This window comes from Populus euphratica, unplaced genomic scaffold, assembly GCF_000495115.2.
Source record: "Populus euphratica unplaced genomic scaffold, PopEup_1.0 scaffold158.1, whole genome shotgun sequence".
Taxonomy (NCBI): Eukaryota; Viridiplantae; Streptophyta; class Magnoliopsida; order Malpighiales; family Salicaceae; genus Populus; species Populus euphratica.
In genome coordinates this window covers 1,018,178-1,041,305 of record NW_011499913.1, presented here as the reverse complement: position 1 = coordinate 1,041,305, position 23,128 = coordinate 1,018,178, and the positions used below count along the sequence as shown (strand labels likewise).

Here is a 23,128-nt window from a genome sequence, read left to right as displayed (position 1 = left end):
AGCACTGACAGCACAGCCAGTCCACTTCCTTCCTTCCAAGCAGCTCGTCACCCTGATTGCATCGAGGGCCTGAATAAGAGGTTTCTTGGCCTTTCAGCTGGAAACTCGAGTTTCCAACCACCTGATGCAGCCAAAATCAAACTAGAGATGAGACATCGTCTCGTTGTATTTTTTTTTTTTCTTTTAGAAAAAAAGCTAGGAAATTTAGGTCACGTGCGCAGGACTGTTCTTTGTTTGGGCTAGAAGCATGCCCATCGAGCCCACCCTAGGTTCTTTTAAAAATGTCTTTATTTTTTTTTTAAATTTGCCCCCCTTAAATATCATTCAGTTTTGAATTTATTTCCAGATAATATTATGCAGAGATTTATAAAGACATCCCATCCACAAAAAACTTCCTGGGTAAATCAAGAAAATAATAATAGCTACCGCAACAAAGAGATGAATATGCAACAACAATCCAAGAACACATATCCAAACAGAAACTCAATTCCCCCTCACGCTCCATGTAATAAGCTATACCAAGTAAAAAGTGCAGAACAATTAGCTTTTAAGGACCATCGTCATGTATATAACCACACATCATCGGATGATGTTTCCCGTAGTACCAGAAATAATATTGTTTCCATAGAATAGAAATCCAGAAAATGGTTCATGAATACCTTCAATGTCTATTGGAGGGAGATGATAAATATTGAAGTTGCGGTCAATAAAGTAGGATATTGTACAATGCTTCATGATTTTTAATTTTTTTAAAATTTGATCAAAGTTAATTATAGTAGAATAAATTTAATTATATTTGAGATATTATCTCATTGGATGTCATTAATTCAATATTAATTTTAGAATGAGATTCTTGCTATCTTTTCAATTCTTAATTAACTCCTACAATTTTTTTATTATTATTATTATTTTAATTCGAAAAAAATCTTTTAGGCCACCCAGCAGTGAAGCGGGGGCACAAGACTGTAGATTTCGAAGTCAAGGAATGTTTCACGACGAGGGAGGCTCTATTTGGCGCCGTAAACGAGAAGAATCTCCGCCGCCCCTGGCTTAATGTTCCTCCTTCAACTTAATAATTGGGATGGGCTTCCTCTCAGAAGTCGACTCTACGGAGGAAAATGTTCCGAGACTTCAAGGCATAAACATTTTTACAAGTCTATACTGTATATTTATACCATGTTGAAACATATACAGCGGCAGCCTACACTGTTTAATTTTCGGCTATAATATGTTACCAAGCTGGGAAGAAGTCACAAAACTATGGCCCAATAAAATTAATTTTTTTGTTTTTTTTTTCATGACGTGAATTTAACATGATTTCTGAAAACAAATTAAGGGACACGGCAAAACAGTAAAGTCCAAGTCAAGTCAAATCAATGTGGCTATTATATAGAAAGCTGATAGCAGCAATATGATCAAAGAAAGCATTCTCGTAGTTGCTGAATTCACCTGGGATATCTTGTTTTTCTTTCCCTCGTTCCCTGATCCATACTCAGTCACAGCTTCACACCCTAAATTCCACAACTTAGAGAGGATGTGTGTTATTACAAAGCCAAGTTTCTTACTCTTTGTGCTGTTACTATTCGTTTCCCACTGGAATTGCTTCTCCATTGAAGGTGATACCCTTTTGATTGGCCAGTCTCTCTCTCCAAGCCAGACACTGATATCTCAAAATGGCATTTTTGAACTCGGTTTCTTCAAGCCAGGCGCTTCTTTAAACATTTACCTTGGAATTTGGTATAAGAACTCTGCAGATAAGATGATCGTTTGGGTGGCAAACAGGGAGAGCCCTTTAAACAACCCTGCTTCATCGAAGCTTGAATTGTCACCGGATGGCATTCTTGTCCTACTGACAAATTTCACCAAAACAGTTTGGTCAGCAGCTCTTGCTTCTTCAATGCCGAATAACAGTACAGCACAAGCAGCACTTCTTGATAATGGAAACTTTGTCATTAAAGATGGCTCAAAACCATCTGCTATTTACTGGCAGAGTTTTGACAATCCAACTGATACACTGCTACCTGGTGGAAAGCTTGGCATCAACAAGCACACTGGGAAAGTGCAGAGGCTTATTTCCTGGAAAACCCCGGAAGATCCTGCACCAGGTATGTTCTCGATTGCGATGGACCCCAATGGCAGCAGTCAGATTTTTATACAGTGGAACAGGTCACACACGTATTGGAGCAGTGGGGTTTGGAATGGACAAAGATTTTCCATGGTTCCTGAGATGAATTTGAACTATTATTTCAATTATAGTTATATATCGAATGAAAATGAAAGCTATTTCACCTATTCTGTGTACAATGCTGGAATGCTCTCAAGATACGTTATTGATGTTTCAGGACAAATCAAACACTTAAATTGGTTAGCAGGTGTTTGGAATTGGTCAGAATTCTGGTCCCAACCAAGAGACCAAGCTGGTGTTTATGGTTTATGCGGGGTTTTTGGAGTCTTTCATAGAAATTCATCGAGCTCTTGTGAATGCTTGAAAGGTTTTGAACCATTAGTACAAAATGATTGGTCAAGGGGTTGTGTTAGGAAATCTCCTTTGCAGTGTCAAAATAAGAAAAGTACTGGGAAAAAAGATGGGTTCCTGAAGATGTCGATTCTGACATTACCAGAAAATTCAAAAGCATATCAAAAAGTGAGTGTTGCAAGATGTAGATTGTATTGCCTGAAAAATTGTTATTGCGTGGCTTATGCCTATAATAACAGTGGGTGTTTTTTATGGGAAGGAGATCTTATAAACTTAAAACAGTCAGAGATTGCTTCTGGGAGGGCTGGAGCAGAAATTTACATCAGACTTGCTGCTTCTGAGCTTGAACTTCAGATTGGTAGTGGCAGTATCCGAACAGGTAAGGTAAAATGGTTTTATATATATATATAGCTTAAAATGATCCAATAGATGTTGAGCAATGATTTTTAACAAAATAACAGCATAGTCTTTCCAGATGAAATGGCGGAAGAAATGTTTCCTGTAGAGAAGTGTGGAAGACATAACCTAACTTCCCATATCTTTCTATCAAAATAAAAACATCTTAAGGCGTAAATAGTAAATTTCTTGGTTTATGATTTCGTTAATGTTTTATCTTTGCTAACAAGGAGGCAAAATCAAATGGAAAATACGGACAACCTTGTCTGTGGCTGTTCCAGTAACTCTGATTACCTTAGGCCTCTTCATATACTTCAGCTGTCTGCGCAAGGGAAAGCTCATACACAAAGGTACATCCTGTTCTTGCTTTAATTTCTGCTGTCTCCTCGGAGACCTAATTAACCCTCAAGTTACTGGTGATGAAAAGTAGGAAAAAGCCCTCCTTTGTGGTTAATTATGTCTTAGGGATAATAAGGTTCATTTTGTTGGAGATAGATTTTTTCTTTTCTTTTTTGGGGATAGAGACGTTTTTTTTTTTTTGCATAAAATATTTTACAAACATATATTTTTATTTTATTTTACAAACATATATTTTTATTTTCTTATTTATTTTTGTTTCTTATAAAATATCTCACAAGAAAAGTAATCAACATAAATTATTTTATAATTAACCTTTAAATTAGTTCATTTATTAATAGTATTCTTCATCTTTAGTATGGTTTTATAAAATATTTTATAAATATTTATATTACTAGGGCTGGAATGCTAGCAGGGCCCGGCCCCTGTAAAGAAAAAAAAATTTTAACCTCTCTCTTAACAATATTTATATTTTTAATCTAAATAATAAAACAATGAATATTTCAACCCTTTTTAATCTTATTTTTTGATTCCACCCCTGAATACAATCACAATATTTTACGACAAATTTATCCATATAAAATGTTTCAAAGGTAAAATATTTTAGGCCAAACAAACACCTAAGTCTCTTATTTATGAAAACAACTGACATTTAGAATACCTTTTCCGAATTGTGGTTATGCTTACCTAAAGTTGTTACCTTTTTTGCTTGATATTATCAGAATAGCTGGATATTGTTCAACAAAGTGAATATGTTCAATCATTTTTATTTTTATTTTTATTTTTTTCCTGAAACAGCGAAGGAACGTACAAGTCACAATTTATTGCGTTATGATTTCGATGTCGATCCTAACTCAACTACCAATGAATCTAGCTCTGTTGACAATCGGAAGAAAGGATGGAGTAAAAATATAGAATTTCCATTGTTCAGTTATGAGAGCGTATTAGTTGCAACGGGACAGTTCTCAGATAAGCTTGGAGAGGGAGGATTCGGACCTGTTTATAAGGTAAATTTACGTTCAAATGAGAAATGTTGATTATCCTAAGAAAAATATTAAAATAGTTTGAATGAATTTTCAGAATGACTTTTGGTTCATTTAATAGGGCAAATTACCCACGGGACTGGAAATAGCAGTGAAGAGGCTTTCAGAAAGATCTGTGCAGGGGCTTGAGGAGTTCAGAAATGAGACAACTCTAATCGCCAAACTCCAGCACCGGAATCTTGTCCGGCTACTTGGTTCCTGTATTGAACGGGATGAGAAAATGCTAATCTATGAGTACCTGCCAAATAAAAGCTTGGATTTCTTTCTCTTTGGTCAGCATTTTCTTGCATTAACTTTCATTAACTTTCCAAATACTTCAAGAAATTTATATCAGATTTGTGTGTAAACTATAAACAGATGCAAACAGAGGACAAATCTTAGATTGGGGTACACGGATTCGGATAATCGAAGGAATTGCTCAAGGCCTTCTCTATCTACATAGATACTCGCGGTTACGAATCATTCACAGGGATTTAAAACCTAGCAACATTCTTTTAGACAGTGAGATGAATCCAAAAATATCCGATTTCGGGATGGCTCGAATTTTCGGAGGCAACGAAACTCAAGCACACACCAACAGGATCGTTGGAACATAGTAAGTTTCTTAAATTCTGTTTTCCAGGACATGCTACTCTTAAGATGATCTGCGCTGACCTTTTCAAATGTTAGTGGCTATATGTCCCCTGAATATGCTATGGAGGGTCTCTTCTCAATAAAATCTGATGTGTTTAGCTTCGGGGTGCTGGTACTTGAGATTGTGAGCGGCAAGAAGAATACTAGTTTCTACCACAGCGACACCCTCCATCTTCTTGGACATGTGGGGAGCTTTCATATACTCCCTTTTTCTTTTTCTTCCTGCTTGAATTTTATTTGAATACTTTCCTAGTCTCCACACTAACGATGCAACTTTGCGTTGTTATACCATAGGCATGGAAGTTATGGAATTCTAATAAAGCTTTGGACTTGATGGATCCAATCCTGGGAGATCCTACTTCAACTGCTACGCTGCTGAGAAACATAAACATAGGGCTTCTTTGTGTCCAAGAAAGTCCTGCTGATCGGCCTACAATGTCTGATGTCATATCCATGATCGTAAACGAACACGTGGCTCTCCCAGAACCTAAGCAACCAGCTTTTGTTGCATGCAGAAACATGGCAGAACAAAGACCATCGATGATCTCTTCCGGGGTACCTTCCGTGAATAATGTGACAATAACAGCGATAGATGGGAGATAGTTTTAACATCAAGAGGTCCAAAGGACATGAAGCTACTTCATCAGAGGAAGCTATGAATATGGAGCTTAGATCAAGCTTATTTGTACAAGTTCTCCGATTTGAATCGTACAATTGTTTGTTTCAGTTTTTCCTATTATTTTCATTGTATTGAAACATGAACAACGTCAAATTAAGTATCCATAAAACACATTTAATTCAGATCTTAAATAAATTAAAAAACTCATTTTCCTTTCAGTACAAATTCATCATATAATACCACATAATTAGCCCGTCAGATGTTGTTAACTCGACAGCTGCCTGAGCACCAAACACACTCTTCAAAACACCAATTGCTTATATCTATCAGAATTCAGACTAGACGTTCTTGCCAGGGTTAGAAAAGCTCTCCTGCAATGGAGACTGCAGGAAATCCCTGTAACCAAGCTGGCATAAAAGATTAAAGCAGCAACAAGAATAGCTTGGGAAGAAAAGAAAGTGATCTTCCCCTTCTACCTGCAACTAAATGCTAGTGCTTATTTTTATTTCAAAGCAAAGGCAATGTGATCAGATTATAAAGCTGTCCCTTTAGCTGAAGCAGTAGCCCAACAGGCCAACACGGACACAGCCAGTCCAATACCTTCCTTCCTTCCAAGCTGCTCGTCACCCTGATCGCATAGAGGGCCTGAATAACAGGTTTTGCCGAAGGAGTGCTGTCATTTTGAAGATTGCCTGGTGTAGTTACATTTATTGAGGTAAAAAATTAAGGATTTGCCACTAGATATTTGACAATACTAAGGCTGTTTGCTTGTTTTTGTCTTTACTTGTACAAGATTCTCTGTTTAGAAGTAGGATTTGTTGCGCATATCCTTTCCCAGCTTTTATCATCCAAATCCTCCGGTTTATCTTATAGAGTGAAATCCAAATTCATTTGGACAAGCATATCCATGACTTCACATTTCCACATGCCAAAATTACCCTTCCCATCAAACTTCTCCACCTCAAATTTGGTACTCGATACCGGGATATATTGTGGAGGTATACTAGCATTTCTCACTAATCTTTCTTCTGGAATATCAGTCATTAGGACGTCTTTGGATTACAAATAGACTCCTGAAATTGTTAAAACACACATTTTTATGCTCAAAAGAGCCAAAACAGTAACTTCGGTGTGCTGTTTCACAAAACGGACACCACGGTTGCGTCCGGAATGGTTGAAAATGCTAGGAACCAACTTGACTTGGCCTAAAACTGGTCAAAAAATCATTGAGTTGGCCAAAAAACCAATCTGATCGAGTTAACTCAAGGAAGGAATATTTTGTCTCTGATGAAGAATATTCTGTCACGGAATATTCTTTACTGACAACGAAATATTCTTATTTTGTCATGAGAATATTCTGCCACTGTGAGATGACGTGTTTGATGACATGGCAATGTGGACCCTCTGTTTATGACGTAGATGGTGACTCAGCGCCAACGTGTCGGATGACGTGGTTGTCTTCTCAGGTGAGAATTTCAGCATTGTCTGGTTTTTCCGGCAGATTTCAGGCGAAACTTCGGCGAGCTCTACAGGGCTCGTTTAAACTCCAATTTTGATAATCTTTATATCGCCGGACTTGTATCAACAAGAGGAATCTCCACAGGTGGTTAAAATCAAGATCTGAGAACTTTGAAAATTCTGCAACTTTGAACAGAGAGCTGAAAAAACGTGTTTTTTCAGTGTTCAAGCTTTCCTAATGCTCTAATACCAATTTGTTGCGCATACTGGACTGAAAGCAAACACAAATAAAACATAAACAAGCAGATTTACGTGGTTCCCCAAAATCAGGTACATCCACGGAAGCAGCAGATTGTATATTATTAGAGGAATGATACAAACACTCAACTCAACCCAGTACAATCCCACAAAACCCGGTGTTTCACTCTTACATTCGGTGTCTCGGTGTTTCTCTTGAATCTGCACTTTCTCACTCCCACAGTTGCACTCACCACACTTTCACCCTTTTGCTCTCACCATACTTACACTACACTTATTATATTGCTCTCTCTTTATCTCTATTTATAGGAGAGCCTTGGCAACTTGGTTGAGGGTGGTTGATTGTGGTTGTTGAAGAAGAGGGTGATTGATGGTAGTTGAGAAAAATATTACAAAAAATGTTATGTTGACAATTTGCTACAGGATTATCCTATTAAGTTGTTCTTCGATAAATGAAAGAAAAATCCTGTGTCTCTGATGGGGTTTTTATAGAATTGAAAAGACCATTGCGATTTTCTTATATGTTAATCTTAGATGGTTTTTGGATGCTTTATTAGATGTTTGATAATGCAAGAGCTAGAAGGGGTTCCGATGGATTCCCAGTACTGGCATTAAGCTAAATTTGACAGTAAGTTTCTTTTCGAAAGAAAGAAAATTGTGACGACAAGAAAGTGTCTACTTTTTTTCTATTGCACTTCGAAATTCTTGCACACAGCCTTCATGTATCCCTTCACAATGCATTGTCAATGACAGAGCCATTTTCTTTTTATTTTATGTTTTAACAAATGATTTTTTTTTTAATTATATCTTTTCAGGTGTTGTCGTGATATTTTATTTGTTGATATATATATATATATCTTGCAATTCTAGAAATTAAGGTCTTTGCTTGAATTTCAGAATTAAATTACAGACTGATTTCTCATTTATAAGTTTGTGGCATATATATATATATATATATATATATATATCTTGCAATTATAGAAATTAAGGTCTTTGCTTGAATTTCAGAATTAAATTACAGACTGATTTCTCATTTATAAGTTTGTGGCTTTGAAAAATCTAAATTTCTCTTTCTTTCATGCATTATATTATTGATAACGGGACGCAAAAAATACAATGCCAAAGCCTTAAATTGGAGGGGATAGTGTAAACGTGAAGTCCAAGTCAGCGTCGAAAATTATAGGGAAAGCTGATAGCAACAATATGTTAGAGACAGAGTATTCTCATAGTTTCTAAATTTAAAAGGGAAAGCGAGAGCATATAATACACCCCCTCTCTCTCTCTACTCATCCTCGATACAATTTTTAAAATACAATGAAAACACTCTAGAGCACCAATGATTTTTTTTTTTAGACTTGCCCTCCAATGGATCCTCGTTAAGGGATTTAGATTGTACTCCATATGAAACTGAATCTAGAACATGAATTTTAATTAATATAAGTAAAAACAATAAACAAAAATATATTGTATAGAAATTTCCATTTTAAGTTCTAGATTTCATAAAAAATAAATTTCTCTTTATTCAATGCCTTATATTATTGATATTTTTACTATAATTTGACAATTCAACCCACATTTCAGCATTACATGACTCAAAAAATAAATGGCATAGCCTCTAATTGGAGGGAATAGCGAGAACAGAGAAGTGTTAGAAAATTTTAAGATGGAAACAAATATGAAGTTGGCTAAGAGGCGTGAAAACACTATATTTAAGGTGTTTATTTGTCCCACACAGAAATAACATCTCCAAGATACAACTAAGCCCTCTAAACCTCTAAAAGAATGAGAAGATAAGACCAAGAAAAGAATATGTGTATTTTATTGTTATATTTCTTTTTTTTGTAGTAATATGCTTTTATAGACTTGAAACATAACGATGAAACAATATGATTGTTCATCAAATAATATAATTGTTGATGAACCACTATGATTGTTCATCAAACAATATGACTATTGATGAAATATTATAATTGTTCATCAAACAATATGATTGTTGACGAAATAATATGATTGTTCATCAAACAGTATGACTTTTCATGAAACAGTATAACTGTTCATATTAAGTTCCAAGTTCAAAGCTCTAAATGTTATCCTTTGATATTTTAAATATCCATCTAATAATATTAGAAAATCAAATAGGAGAGTTTGTCCACCATAACTTAATTTACTACACAATAAAAACTCACATTTAAAAACATTAAAAAGAAATGTTTCTTTTAAGGTGGGATAAACATTTTTTCTTTTATTCATTTACAAACTACACCAACAAGAAGTCCAAGTCAATGTGGAAAATTATTGACAAGAGATCTAGAGCATTATCACATAGTTGATGAATTCACAAGGGATTTCTAGTTTTTTTTCCCTTCCTCGTTCTCTAATTCATGCTCAGTCATAGCTCTTTCACCCTTAATCTCACGAATTAGAGAGGATGTGTGTTAAGACAAAGCCACGTTTTTTGCTCTTTGTGCTGTTGTTGCTATTTGTTTCCCATAGGACTTGCTTCTCCATTGTAGGTGATACCCTTTTGGTTGCCAATCTCTCTCTGCGAGCCGGACACTAATATCTCAAAACGGCACTTTTGAACTCGGTTTCTTCAAGCCAGGCACTTCTGTAAACATTTACCTGGGAATATGGTATAACAACTTCGCAAATAAGATGATTGTTTGGGTAGCAACTAGGGAGAGCCCTTCAAACGACCCAGCTTCATCGAAGCTTGAATTGTCAGCTGATGGCAATCTTGTCTTGCTGACGAATTTCACCAAAACAATTTGGTCAACAGCTCTTGCATCTTCAATGTCGAATACTAGTACAGCAGAAGCAGTGATTCTTGATGATGGAAACTTTGTCGTAAGAGATGGCTCAAATCCACCTACCATATATTGGCAGAGTTTCGATTATCCAACTGACACATGGCTACCTGGTGGAAAGCTTGGAATCAACAAGCACACTGGGCAGGTGCAGCGGCTTATTTCCTGGAAAAACTCAGAAGATCCTGCACCAGGTATGTTCTCGATTGGGATCGACCCAAATGGAAGTAGTCAGTTTTTCATAGAGTGGAACAGGTCACACAGGTATTGGAGCAGTGGTGATTGGGATGGAGAAAGATTTACCATGGTGCCTGAGATGAGATTGAACTATATTTTCAATTTTAGTTATGTATCAAATGAAAATGAAAGCTATTTCACCTATTCCGTGTACAATTCCTCAATTCTTTCAAGAACCGTGATTGGTGTTTCAGGACAGATCAGACAGCTCACTTGGTTGGAAGGTGTTTGGAATTGGTTTCTTTTTTGGTCTCAACCAAGAGACCAAGCTGGTGTTTATGGTTTATGTGGGGCTTTTGGAGTCTTTAATGAAAATTCATCCAGCTATGATTGTGAATGCCTGAAAGGTTTTAAACCATTAGTGCAAAATGATTGGTCAAGTGGTTGTGTTAGGAAATCTCCTTTGCAGTGTGAAAATAAGAAGTGTTGGAAAGGAAGATGGATTCCTAAAGATTTCGAATCTGACATTACCTGCAAATTCAAAAACATATCAGAAAGAGAGTGCTGAAAGATGTAGATTGGATTGCATGGAAATTTGTTCTTGCGTGGCTTATGCCTATAATAATAACAGTGGGTGTTCTTTATGGGAAGGAGATCTTATAAACTTACAACATTCAGGGGTTGCTGATGGCCGGGCTGGAGCAGAAATTTACATCAGACTTGCTGCTTCTGAGCTCGAACTACAGATTGGTAATGGCAGTCCCGGAACAGGTATGGCTTTGTACATATAGACAGTGATCCAATAAATGACGACAAACCATTTTTGACAAAATCACGGTCTTGTATTTTCACTGTCGAAAAAAGTGAGATTCATAACCTATCTTTCCATTTTTTCTACAATAAAAAAACTTCTTAATCCATTGTACAGGTTTTGGTTTATGATTTGGTAATATTTGATCTCTATTTACATGTAGGTAATATCAAAAGGACAATACGGACAACCTTGGCTGTGGCTATTCCAACTACTCTGATTACCTTCGGCCTCTTCATGTACTTCAGATGGCTGCGCAAAGGAAAGCTCATACACAGAGGTACATCCTGGTTCTTTCTTTAATTTCTGTTTTCTGCTGGTAGACTTAATTTAATTAAATCTTGAAGTTACTGGTTATCGTATCGATATGGTAACTTTTAAAAATTTAATTAAGAGAAAAGAAAATGTTTTTGACATTTTATTTTTTTAGAGGAAAAAAATATATTTAAAAGTCTTCATCTAATATTATAATTAATAAAAATTTTAATTGATTAATAAAAATTGTTTGATACAAAACTAATTAAATATATATATATATATATATATATTATCACTTCTTTAATATCTTACCTAAAATACACTTCATTAATAATTTTATGTTAATTTATTAAGAGTTTGTTATACTATATTATTTATGTTCTACTTATATTATTCTTGATTCTAACATCAACAAATATTTAATTATGAATATTTTTAACTCTGATATTAGTAAATATTACATAACAAAAAAATATATAATATTTTTGACTTTACTATGAATAAACTAATAAAATTTAAATTAAAAAAAATATTTTTTTGTTATTATTTTTATAAAAAAAAATAGATCTATACCAAATTTATATTTCACAGTAAAAATTTACAAATTAAATATATAATGAAATTGTTAGGGGAAAAAAATACTTGAGGGATCCATAAATAAATTCAAAAAATTCCACAAACATTTTTAAAATTTCCTGATTAAAAAAAAATTATTTGACCAATGATAACAAATTAATAAATTAAAGAAGAGTAGCATAAGAAAGTGTTTTTTAAAACACCCTTGACTCAAAAACAAATTGTACTGAATGGGCTGAAGCACAGGCTCAGCTTGGCCTCAACTTTTTTAGAATGGATACAGCTCAGTCCGTATGGATTGGACTTAACCGGCCCAGCCTGATCATTGGTATAAGTCCGCCCCAGCTGGTCACGGGCACAACCCAGTGAACCGGCTGTTCACTGTGTGAGTGAATTAGCTTTGCACAGTGACAGGGTAATTATTTCTGAGGGAAACGAAAGGAGCTTACCTGGAGGTGGTGTTTTGTTGCTGGAGTTCTGGAAGAAGATCAGTGCTCGTATTTCTGCTATTGGCCTCTCCTCTCCTCTGTTCCTTAGCCTTCTCTTCCTGTGCCTCACTCTTTTTTTGTTTCCTTCCTTTTCTGCTTCTTCCTGTCTCTCTGTATGTTTTTTGTCTGTCTCATGGTATTCGTCTCGTCTCTGTGTTATTCGTTCTTCTCTTTTTGTTCTGTCTGTGTTTACTTTGTCTCCTGTGTTTGCTTGTTCTTCTGGTTTCCTCTCTGTTTTCTTTTGTGTTTTGCGTCCCTGTTTCCGTGTTGGTTCGCCCTGTTTGTTCCTCCATGTCTGTGTCTCTGGTTTTCTCTCTCTCTCTCTCTCTCTCTCTCTCTCTCTCTCTCTCTTGTTTGTTCCTCCATGTCTGTGTCTCTGGTTTTCTCTTGCTTCTCTGGTTTTTCTCTCTGTTCGTTTTTTTCTTGTTCGAGTCTTTTTCCCTCCCTCCTCGTCATGCCCTTTCTCCGGCTTTTATAAAGCCAGAGAATGCCGTGCGTTCATGCCTTTGTAACGGCAGGCATCGTGGGGCAGCTGGCAGGCTTCCGTTGATATGCTGCCGTTTCTCCTTGCAGTTGTTCCGGATTGGAATGGCCATTTTCATTTTGGTCATTCACTTTACGGAACTTTGTACCCAACCCCCTGGATAAATTGTAATTGGACCCCTATATCTTAGAGCCTTTCACAGAAAAGTCCTTGATTTCTGACTTTTTCAATTCAGTCTTTAATTGACTCTTCAACTTTTCATATTTTCAAAATAACCCCTACAAAAATTAATTAAGCTCCCTGCAGTACCCCCTCCTTTTCTGCAGTACCCCCTTCTTTTCTTTTAGGTTTTGGACTTTCATTTCTTATAATTTTGACCTAAATCAACTCCAAATTTTATTATTTATTTAATTAAACCGCTAATTTAATTAAACTAATTTCTAGGTAAATTAAATCTCCAAACTTATTAATTATTTAATTAAGCTTTTGATTTGATTATTGAAGTAATTTCAAATTTAATTAAGTCCTCAAACTTCTCAAACTTCTAATTTATATTGTGTTTACATAAATTTTGATTCATTTTTCATTCATTTCATTTGTTCTTTTTCATTCATTTTTTTATTTTTTTATCATCATTTATTTTTTTATTTTTTTAAAAATAAGATAAGATAAAAAAATAAAAATAAATAAATTATGACACTAGTAATGAAAAGTAAGAAAAAGCCCTCCTCTGTAATTATGTGTTGGCTATGCAGATGATAAGGTTAATTTTGTTGGTGTTAAGACATGTTTTTGAATTAAAGATTGCCTAAAATATTTAACTGGAATCTAATTTTCTTATGTTTGTCTCCTGTAAATCACCACATCATTACATACCAAGCTCCGTAAAACTTCTCATATAAAATGTTCAAAATGTAAAAGGTTATTTGTGTTAGTGGAGACAAACATTGTCCCACCTCCATTATATGCAAGTGAGAATACCTAATCTCTCACTTGGCATTAATGAATGCTTAATTGGTAGCATAAATCATGATATAATTTATGCCCCATGTCTCCCCAACCTTATTTATAAATAGACAAGCTAAAGAGCTGAAGTCACTATATATAGAATGAAAAACCGAGAGAGTGAGAGCAGTAGAGAGAGCTTGAATGTAGAGTTAAGTTAAGAAGAGTTTTCTCCTCTTATTTGTTTGTTTTGTTTCTTTAAGTGATTAATATAAATCAGTAGCTCCGTAAAGTAGGCAAGTTGTCGAATCACGTAAATTTATGTGTGCTTGAATGCTTAAATGTCTTAACAACTGGTATCAGAGCTTGTTCTTGAAAAAGATGGTGTTTGATCCAAACTCAAAAATTAAAGTTCTCAAAACGTGTTTTTGAACATACCATCATGTCGGGAAAGACAAGACGAATCCACTGGTGAAAACCCGGCAAAGAACCGACGTCCTGCATACTCACACGCGCCAACGACAGCACTATCCATGCACACTGATGGGCTCCACGCATCTTCTTCGCCTGAATATCTGTAATTAAACCAGGTTGGCCCAACACATCAACAGGCACAACAACAATTCTACACAGTCAGCAGCCATGTCACCTGACACGTCATTGTCCACGTTAAACATGAAATCCACATGGATCTGCCACGTCATCATTGTGGCCTGTTTGGCTTACGTGTCCGGCATGTTATCATAGCCACGTCAGCATACTGGGTTTTGATCCAGTGCAACGCATCCACTATTCCTCCTAAGACGTGGCTTCATCTGCAGCGTCCAGTGATCTAAAAGTTTGATTGATAAAATCTAAGCCATTCAAAGTCTGATTTGGGTGATTTTAGTGTCATTTCCAATATTTTTGGCCAATCCAGACACATCTATAAGGTTAGATTTGGCATATTTAAATCCAAGATATATTAAAAATGGCATATGAAATAAAGGTTGCTGGAATTGAAAAATTTGATGGAACAGATTTTGGATATTGAAAAATACAAATTGAAGATTATCTATATGGGAATAAACTTCATCTTCCTCTATTGGGGAGCAAACCAGAAAATATGTTAGAAGAAGATTGACACATTCTTGATAGACATGTTTTGGGAATTATCCAGTTATCCTTGTCAAGAAGAGTTGCTCACAATGTTACAAAAGAAAAATCAACTACAAGATTGATGGAAGTCTTGTCTAGGATGTGTGAGAAGCCCTCAGCAAATAATAAAGTGCACTTGATGAAGAAGTTGTTCAACTTGAAGATGACAAAAAACACCTATGTTATACAGTATCTCAACAACTTTAATACCATCATAAATCAATTGTCTTCTTTTGAGATTGAGTTTGATGATGAGATCCGTGCACTTATTTTGGTAGCTTCACTTCCAAACAGTTGGAAAGGTATGAGGACAACCGTAAGCAACTCAGCTGGAAAATCCAAACTGAAATATGATGACATCCAAGACTTGATTTTAGCTGAAAAAGTGTGAAGGAAAGACTCAGGTGAAAGTTCAAGTTCAGGTTCAGGTTCAGCTCCTAACATCAACACTCGAGGGAGGAGACAGGATAGAGGCTTATCCAGAAGTAGATCAAAATCAAGGTACAGAAGTAAAAGCAAGTCTGGACCTAGAAAGCAGGTTGAATGTTGGAATTGTGGCAAACCTGATCATTTCATGAGGAATTGCATAAAACCAAAAAAACCTGAAGTTGACTCTGCAAACGCTACTACATATGAGGTACAAGATGCTTTGATTCTTGTTGTACAAAGTCCAATTAATGATTGAGTCTTTGATTCCGGTGCTTCATTCCACTATATACCACACTATGAAATGATGCAAAATTATATTGTTGGCGATCACGGTGAAGTCTCTTTGACCGATAAATAACCAATGGATATTATGGGTATAAGAAATATGCAAATCAAGACAATGAATGGATCTATATGGAATTTTCAAAATATAAAGCATGTTCCTAGACTAAAGAAGAAGTTAATCTCAGTCGGACAACTTGATGATAGTGGTCATTCAATTCTTTTTTCTGGAGGTATGTGAAAAGTATCAAAGGGAGCAATGGTTTTGGCTCATGGAAAGAAAACTGGCACCCTGTATATGACCACAAGATCTGCAAACATTATTGCCTCTACTGAAGCAGAAAATCAGGCATAACTATAGCACTATAAACTCGGCCATATGAGTCAAAAGGGGATGAAGATACTTCAGTCAAAGAGAAAGCTGCCAGAGTTAAAAAATATTGATCTAGACATTTGTGAAAGTTGTGTTCTTGGAAAACAGAAGAAGCTTAGTTTCTTAAAGGTTGGCAGGACTTTAAGACTAAGAAAGCTAGAACTAGTACACATAGATTTATGGGGATCAGCTTTAGTGGCATCTCTTGAAGGTTCTTGGTATTATATAACTTTCATTGATGACTTTAGCAGGAAGGTATGGGTCTACTTTCTGAAAAATAAATCTGATGTGTTTGAAACATTCAAGAAATGGAAGGCTATGGTTAAGATTGAATCAGGTTTGAAGTTGAAATGCTTAAAATCTGATAATGAAGGAGAATACATTAATGGAGGTTTCAAAGAGTATTGTGTTGTCAAAGGTATCATAATGGAAAAGACAGTTCCAAACACACTACAACATAATGATATCGTTGAATGGATGAACAGGACCATCAATGAATGAGCTAGAAGCATAAGATTACATTTTGGGTTACCTCAAACATTCTAGGCTAATGCAGTTCATACTATAGTTTACTTGATCAACCATGAACCATCAGTTTCTTTAGAGTTCAGACTGCCCGAGAAAGTATGGAGAGGAAAAGAAGTACAACTCTCTTATTTAAAAGTCTTTAGGTGTGTTTCCTATATGCATATAAATTTTAATGCTCGCAACAAGCTAGATGCTAAATCCAAGAAATGTTTCTTCATTGGCTATAGAGATGAAGAATTTGGATTTTCAGTTTTAGGATGATCAGAACAGAAAGATTATCAAAAGTAGAAACGTGATCTTTAATGAGAAAGTTTTGTACAAAGACAAATCAAGTCCAAAAACAGATATGGCTGATTCAGATACAAGTCCATAAAAGTCTGAATTCATCAGATTAGAAGGGTTTTCCAATGTTACCGAGCAAAACAAAACTCAAGAGTCTTTACAAGAAGATTCAAGCACATTTGTACCCACTACTACACAAGAAGATGTGAAACCAAGTGAATAAGTTGTTTATGTTTGCAGGTCTTCAAGGACTGTAAAGCCTCCACAACGGTTCATACTTTTACTGAATTATATTTTGTAAGCAGATGATGGTAAACCATTAACTTATAAAGAATCCTTACAAGATAAAAACTAGAGCAAGTGAGAGTTAGCCATGAAGGACGAGATGAAATCATTGTTAAAGAATAAGACTTGGGAGCTAACCATGCTACCTGAAGGAAAGAAGGCTTTGCAAAACAAATGGGTTTACAAAGTAAAGATTGAGAATGATGGAAGCAAACGGTTCAAGGCAAGACTTGTTATAAAAGGGTTTTAACAAAAGAAAGGGATTGACTACTCTGAGATATTTTCTTTAGTTGTGAAGCTCACAACAATCAGAGTTGTTCTGGGGATAATAGCTGCAAAAAATTTACATCTTGAACAATTAGATGTAAAAACAACATTTCTTTATGGTGAATTGGAGGAAGACATTTACATGCAACAACCAAACGGGTTTGCAATACAAGGAAAGGAGAACCAAGTTTACAAGCTAAAGAAAAGCCTATATGGTTTCAAGCAATCTCCAAGATAGTGGTATAACAAGTTTAACAACTTCATGTGTAGTTCAGGATACATAAGATGCTAGGCTGATCATTGTTGCTATGTCAAACATTTTGACAACTCCTATATTATTCTACTATTGTATGTGGATGATATGTTGATTGTAGGATCCAACATGGAAGAGATTGATAAGTTGAAACAACAACTGTCAAAACAGTTTGAAATGAAGGATCTGGGAGTTGGTAAACAAGTACCTGGCATGAGAATCATCAGATATAAAGACAAAGGCATACTAAAGCTTTCATAAACAAAGTATGTCAAGAAGATTCTTAGCAAATTTAGTATGGATAATGTTAAACCAGTAAATACACCTCTGGGGAATCATTTCAAGCTCAGCAGAGACCAGTCACCAAAAACTGAGCTAGAATATGGATACATGGATAGGATTTTATACGTCTTAGCTATCAGCTCTTTGATGTACGTAATGATTTATACTAGACCAAACATTACTCATGCAGTGGGAGTTGTAAGCCGATATATGAGCAATCCTAGAAAGCAGCATTGAGAGGTGGTGAGATGGATCGTAAGGTATTTAAAAGGTTCATTGGAGACATGTTTTACCCTCACAGGTGGTGGTTTGAAACTTGAAGGTATTGTAGATGCTGATCTAGCAGGAGATGTTGATAGCAGAAGGAGTACTACAGGATATATATACACTCTAGGAGGCACTACTGTTTCTTGAAGTTCTACCTTACAAAAGATAGTCGTTCTTTCAATGACAGAAGTTAAATAATTTATAGTCTTAGAATCTGCAAAAGAGATAGCATGGCTATAGAGTTTCCTGAAAGAATTAGGCAAGATGAATGGAAATGGTACTTTGTATAGCGATAGTCAAAGTGCAATTTTCCATGCCAAGAATTAGCATTCCACTCCAGGACTAAGCATATTAAGATCAAATATTACTTCATCCGATAATTGCTAGACGATGAACAACTACTGCTAGAAAAGATATGTGAAAGCAAGAATCCTACTGACATGTTAACCAAAGGAGTTACACTTGACAAACTGAAGTTGTCTAAAACTTCAGTTGGTCTTCAAGGATTAAAGATAATTTCATTGTTTGTCTCCAAGTAGGAGATTGTTAGTGGAGACAAACATTGTCTCACATCCATTATATGCAAGTGGGAATATTTAATCTCTCACTTGGCTTTAATGGAGACTTCATTGGTGGCATAAACCATGGCATGATTTATGCCCCATGTCTCCCAACCTTGTCTATAAATAGACAAGCTAAAGAGCTGAAGTTAGTAGTGATATATAGAGTGAAAAACCGAAAGAGTGAGACCAATAAAGAGATCTTGAGTGTAGAGTTGAGTTGAAAAAAAATTTCTCCTCCTTTTTGTTTATATTGTTTCTTTGAATGATTAATATAAATCAGTAGTTCTGTGAAGTAGACAAGTTGCCGAATCATGTAAATTTGTATGTGTTTGAATGCTTGAATATCCTAATAGTTTATGGGTAAAATCTCTAACACCAAAGTGTCTTTTTTCATGACAAAAATTGACAATTGGAATCCCTTTTAATGTCGGAAATTGTGGTTATTATAACCTGAAGTAGTTACATTTTTGGTTGATATAATCAGAATTTCTGGATATTTTAACAAAGTGATTGTATTTGGTAATTTTTATTTTTTTCTTGAACAGGGAAGGAATATACAGGTCACGATTTATTGCTCTTTGATTTCGATACCGATCCTAGCTCAACTAACAAAGAATCTAGCTCCGGTGACAATCGGAAGAATAGATGGAGTAAGAATATGGAATTGCCATTGTTCAGTTATGAGAGCGTATCAGTGGCAACTGGACAATTCTCAGACAAGCTTGGAGAGGGAGGATTTTGACCTGTTTATAAAGTAATTTAATAATTATTCTAACCTTTTCAGGAAAAAAAAATGAAAATTGTTTGAATGAGCTTTCAGAATGACTTTTGGTTCGTTTATTAGGGCAAATTACTTAAGGGACTGGAAATAGCAGTGAAGAGGCTTTCAGAAAGATCTGGGCAGGGGCTCGAGGAGTTCAGAAATGAGACAATTCTAATCGCCAAACTCCAGCACAGGAATCTTGTCAGGCTATTAGGTTCCTGTATCGAACGGGATGAAAAAATGCTAATCTATGAGTACATGCCAAATAAAAGCTTGGATTTCTTTCTCTTTGGTCAGCATTTTCTTGCATTAACTTTCATTAACTTTTCAAATGCTTTAAGAAATTTATATCAGATTTGTGTATAAACTATAAACAGATGCAAACAGAGGACAAATCTTTGATTGGGGTGCACGGATTCGGATAATCGAAGGAATTGCTCAAGGCCTTCTGTATCTACATAGATATTCACGGTTACAAATGATTCACAGGGATTTAAAGCCTAGCAACATTCTATTAGACGGTGAAATGAATCCAAAAATATCTGATTTCGGGATGGCTCGGATTTTCAGAGGCAATGAAACTCAAGCAAACACCAACAGGATCGTTGGAACATAGTAAGTTTCTTGAATTCCACTTTCCAGTACCAGCTACTCTTAACATGATCTGCGCTGACCTTTCCAATTTTTAGTGGCTATATGTCCCCTGAATATGCTATGGAGGGCCTCTTCTCAATAAAATCTGATGTGTTTAGCTTTGGGGTGCTGGTACTTGAGATTGTGAGCGGCAAGAAGAATACTAGTTTCTACCACAGCGACTCCCTCAATCTTCTTGGACATGTGGGGAGCTTTCATACACTCTCATTTCTTTTTCTTCCAGCTTGATTTGTGTTTGACTACTTTCCTAGTCTCCACACTAATGATGCAGCATTTGTGTTGTTATACCATAGGCATGGAAGTTATGGAATTCTAATAAAGCTTTGGACTTGATGGATCCAATCCTGGGAGATGCTCCTTCAACTGCTACGCTGTTGAGATACATAAACATAGGGCTTCTTTGCGTCCAAGAAAGTCCTGCTGATCGGCCTACAATGTCTGATGTTATATCCATGATCGTAAACGAACACGTGGCTCTCCCAGAACCTAAGCAACCTGCTTTTGTTGCAGGCAGAAACATGGCAGAACATAGACCATTGATGATCTCTTCTGGGGTACCTTCCGTGAATAATATGACAATAACGGTGATAGATGGAAGATAGTTTTGTCATCAAGAGGTCTAAAGGACATGAAGCTACTTCATCAGAGGAAGCTATGAGTATGGAACGTAGATCAAGCTTATTTGTATAAGTTCTCCGATTTGAATCGTACAATTGTTTGTTTCAGTTTTTCCTATTATTTTCATTGTATTGACACATGAACAACATCAAATCAAGTATTCATAGAACACATTTAATTCAGATCTTAAATATATTAAAAAAAAAACTTATTTTCCTTTCAGTACAAATTCATCATATAATACCACATAATTAGCCCGTCAGATGTTGATAACTCGACTGCTGCCTGCGCACCAAACACACTCTTCAAAACACCAATTGCTTATATCTATCAGAATTCAGACCAGATGTTGTTGCCAGGGTTAGAAAAGCTCTCCTGCAATGGAGACTGCAGGAAATCCCTGTAACCAAGCTGGCATTGAAGATTAAAGCAGCAACAAGAATAGCTTGGGAAGAAAAGAAAGTGATCTTCCCCTTCTACCTGCAACTAAATGCTAGTACTTGTTTTTATTTTAAAGCAGAGGCAATGTGGTCAGATTATAAAGCTGTCCCTTTAGCTGAAGCAATTGAGGAGGCTAAATAGGCCCAACAGGCCAACACTGACACAGCCAATCCAATACCTTCCTTCCAAGCAGCTCGTCACCCTGATTGCATAGAGGACCTGAATAACTGGTCTTGCTGAGGGGGTGCTGATATGTTGAAGATTGCCTGGTGTGGATACATTTATTAAGGAACAAAATTAAGGAGTTGCCACTAGATATTCGACAATACTATGTCTGTCTGCTTGTTTTTGTCTTTCCTTATACAAGATTCTCTGTTTGGAAGTAGGATTTTCCTGTTAAGTTGTTCTTCGATAAATCAAAGAAAAATTCTGTCTCTGATGGGGTTTTTATAGAATTGAAAAGACCATTGCGATTTTTTTATATGTTAATCTTAGATGGTTTTTGGATGCTTTATTAGATGTTTTATAATGCAAGAGCTAGATTATTTTCATGAACTTGTTTCCCAGTCTACCATTAAACTTAATTTTTTTATCGAAAATAATTTTCACCTTATAAAGTTGTATAAAATATTTTAGGTCAGTAACCTACTTACAATATCATGCAATAATTTTAACCACCACCATCTTGCAGCTAGGAATACCGCTGAAACTGCTACCACAATGGCTTCTACCTTGTTGCTACTGCTCCATCATCATACCACCATCACCTTATCACTCCTCCACTACCACCACCATCACCCCTCCATTCCCACCCCAACCTTTATCACCACTACAACTATTGCATCACCATAAAATATGGTCATCGTTCTAATAACTTTGTATTTTTTATATTATTACTTGCCATAAAATTTTATCCATATAAAGTTATAAGAGCGTGATTGTGTTAAAAAAAGTGAATGTGTTCAGTCATTTTTAATTTTTTTCTTAAACAGGGAAGGAACATGCAAGTCACAATTTATTGCTCCTTGATTTCGATACCGATCCTAGCTCAACAAGCAATGAATCTAGCTCTGTTGACAATTGGGAAGAAAAGATGGAATAAAACTATGGAATTGCCATTAGTTGCAACTGGACTGTTCTCAGATAAGCTTGGAGAGGGAGGATTCGGACCTGTTTATAAGGTAAGTTTACATTCAAATGAGAAATCCTGATTATCCTAAGAAAAATGTTAAAATAGTTTGAATAAACTCTCAAAAGGACTTTGGTTCATTTAATTGGGCAACATTCTATTCCAAAAATATCCGATTTCGGGATGGCTCGAATTTTCAGAGGCAATGAAACTCAAGCAAACACCAACAGGATCGTTGGAACATAGTAAGTTTCTTAAATTCTGTTTTCCAGGACATGCTTCTCTTAACATGATCTGCGCTTACCTTTTCAAATGTTAGTGGCTATATGCCCCCCGAATATGCTATGGAGGGTCTCTTCTCGATAAAATCTGATGTGTTTAGCTACGGGGTGCTGGTACTTGAGATTGTGAGCGTGGGGAGCTTTCATCTACTCCCTTTTTCTTTTTCTTCCTGCCTGAATTTTGTTTTACTACTTTCCTAGTCTTCACACTAACGATGCAGCATTTGCGTTGTTATACCAAAGGCATGGAAGTTATGGAATTCTAATAAAGCTTTTGACTTGATGGATCCAATCCTGGGAGATCCTCCTTCAACTTCTATGCTGTTGAGATACATAAAAATAGGACTCCTTTGTGTCCAAGAAATTCCTGATGATCGGCCTACAATGTCTGATGTCATCTCCATGATTGTAAAGGACCGCGTATCTCTCCCGGATCCCTAGCAACCTGCTTTTGTTGCAGGCAGAGACATGGCAGTACCAAGGTCATTAATTGATGAGCTCTGCTGGG

The 23,128-nt window shown here is 35.9% G+C and overlaps 1 pseudogene; it reads left to right on the top strand.

Moving 5' to 3' along the window:
• The first annotated feature begins 1,741 nt into the window (after positions 1 to 1,741).
• Positions 1,742 to 20,951, top strand: LOC105134290 (receptor-like serine/threonine-protein kinase SD1-6; annotated as a pseudogene).
• Positions 20,952 to 23,128: the final 2,177 nt, after the last annotated feature.